Genomic DNA, 3,124 nt, shown 5'->3' with positions numbered 1-3,124 from the left:
CTGGTTAAGGCGAGCTCTACTTTTCGATAGAGTATACGCCGCCTCAATAGATAGATGAAAATAACGAGTTATAATTGTTAAACCCTTAGTCTGATAGGAATGATATTTATATTGTTATCTTATTATCTGGTTAAACTATTTATTTGGCTTAATGAGGAGTAGTCAAGATTGGACGAAGTTTTTGAAAAATGCAAGGACATGCATTTAAGATAAGAGATAAAACTATTAGTCACGGGTACCAAAGGAAAGTTAGTGGAGGGAAATAAGCTTGTCCACTATGTTTTCCTTTTGTGTGCACCTATATAAATCCAACCTTAGCTTCCTAAACAAGTTCTATACTTTCTTTGGCAATTCATACTTCCTTTCAAAATTCTCTCTGCATTTTCTGGGAAAGTGTTAGAGCCAATGCCTATTTGAAGGATTAGAGTTCGCTGTAACCAGCTAACTTCATTGTCGTGAAACCTAGTAAATAACGATGAAGCTCTAGTTTTTTTAGTGATTATATACGAGACCCTAGGGTTTCATGCTTTAAGGACAAACTAAAGACTAAGGGAAGGAAACTTCCAGATTCTGGGTTTCCTGATTAAGTGTTCTTGAAAGCTTGTTTAGTTCTTCTGAAAAACATGATCTAATAAGTTAACTATTTATGTTATAGCTCAAGAAACTCCTGAAAGCGCTTGAGACAAGGGTAAGGGACTTGTTGTTTAGTCTTCGCTGCATCTTTTGGTGAGTTTCTTCATACCCTATGTGTGTGTTGTACATATCTGGTTTAAGGTAAGTTTGCCTGTCTGGTAAAAAGTCTGGCTTTGTATGTCTGTGTAAGAAATGAAAAGGCTTTACTTCGTGTTGAGTCATCACCCATCTTACTCTGAAAAAGGAACCATATGGTAAGAACAAAGAAAGTGAATTCATGGCATTGCCTCATTGCAAAGAGCATTGAACTGGCAGATCATGATACATGAATGATGTTATGTAGCCTCTGGTAAGACAAGTGGAATGCAAACCAGACTGGCAAAACATAACAGAGGAAAAAGAAACAAACGAATGGTACAATCTCTAAATACGGACTAAGGTTTTTGGCTAGCACGAAGGAGGTTGTCTGCATGAATGCATGGGCGTAATCTATGCGCCAAAATGAGTCCTATTATGTTAAAGTCTGTGTAAGTTTGGTATTCACCAATGGGTGAACCATATGTTCCGTTGAATTGGGAAAAGTCCTTCTGTGTATGTGACATATAGATATCCTAATGTTCGCTCTAGAACTCACTAAGTTCTATGAACTTACTCTATTTATCTTCCATTCGTAGGACCATTGAAGAAATAAATGAACGTTTAAGGACTAGCCAGAGGATACATATTGTGTGAGACTTCTAATAACTTTGTATTATGCATGATAAATGAGGGTGGCATCAAGGTTTGAAATTTGAAGAACAATATTTTGTAACTAAAATTTGTATTCGTCAAACTGTGCTCTTTCCTTAAATCGTTACAATGAAGTTTTATGTCTTAAAAATGTTTAGGTCCTTAAGTTTAAATGTTTCATATATTACTACTATAGCATATACCTAACTATTTTTGTAAACCTGAGGTTCTGCCAGTTACAATTCTGAAAGGAAAAGACTTTAAGGTTGTAATGCACCATTCCTAGATCTTTCTTAAGGGTCGGGAATGAGGCACTACACATGAATTTCAATTCGATTATTAACCTAAAAATTTAGAGTAAATTTTATTTATAATTTTGAAAATAAGTTAGAATATCTGGATTTCTCGAATACAAAAAAAAAACTCATGATTCTTCTCTTTGATTGAGCTTCAACCCAATGGTGGTCTAGACTTGATCTTAGAAGGATGTGTGTTGCTTTAAGTGTCGTGGTGACTTGCTCTTGAAATGAGTTTGAACCTCCTTTCTTCAATTGCACAAGATCGAAAGATGGATTTTTTTCAAAATTGAATTTTGAGTTCATTTCCTTGGTTGAACTAGATTAAAAGGCAGATTTCTTCAAATTTGGAATGTTGTTCGTCAGAATTTCTTCAATTTCTTCATTTTCTTTAGAGACTTCTGAACTTGATAATGTGTGTTGAATAGCTTAAAAGCACCACTTTTATAGTGTCAATCACTTGAATATAAGAGAGTTCTCGTAGAATTTTGACCGCCTTTGAAGAAAAGAGGGCTCTTGAAACTAGTTTGGACCTCCTTTCTACAACTGAATAAGATCGAAAGATGTCTTTTTTCATAAAGAAATTTTGACCTCCTTTCCTCGGTTGAACTAGATTAGAAGGTGACTTTATTCATAACCGATACGGTGTTCGTCAAAATTTCTTCAAGTTCTCCAGTTTCCTTAAATACTTCTTTAGAGAACATTTGGAGTTCTGAACTTGTGAATGTGTGTTGAATGGCTTAGAGGCTACCCCTGTTTTATAGTATTAGTCACTTGAATAAAAGAGAATTGTTGTAGAATTTTGACCACCTTTGAATAAAATAGAGCTCTTGAAATGAGTTTGGACCTCCTTTCTACAATTGAACTGACTCGAAAGGTGACTTTCTTCAGAAACGAATTTTGACCTCCTTTCCTCAGTTGAACTGGATAAGAAGGCAACTTTATTCAGAACTAGTATGGTGTTCATCAGAATTTCTTCAAGTTCTTCAAAGACTTCATAGATTTATTCAGAATTTTTTTGTACATTTGAATTTATGAATGCGTGTTGAATGGCTTAGAGGTTACCGTTTTTTTATAGCGTCAGTCACTTAAATAAAAAAAGTTCTTATAGAATTTAACTTTTTCATTTGAGTGTTCTACAAGAATTAAACTCTTTTATTTATTATTTATCTTGTATTAATTTAATTAATTAGAAATACAATAATTATTTAATATTACCACTTAGTTATTTTAAATTAATTAGTGATAATATATTTTATGAATCTTTTAATTAATTAAATTAATTAAAAAAGTAATTATAACCCATATATTATATCGCCATTTTTACCCATGATAATTTTTCTTGACTCGTGACACTTTACAATTGGACTGAAAATTTCTTCATCTACACTCTTATTTGATAACACAGTGCTTGGTACGATGATATCTCGATTTGATTTTGATTTAGATTCAAATAGTCGATTTTA

Source organism: Gossypium raimondii, chromosome 9, assembly GCF_025698545.1.
Source record: "Gossypium raimondii isolate GPD5lz chromosome 9, ASM2569854v1, whole genome shotgun sequence".
Lineage (NCBI taxonomy): Eukaryota > Viridiplantae > Streptophyta > Magnoliopsida > Malvales > Malvaceae > Gossypium > Gossypium raimondii.
This window is presented reverse-complemented; position numbering follows the sequence as displayed.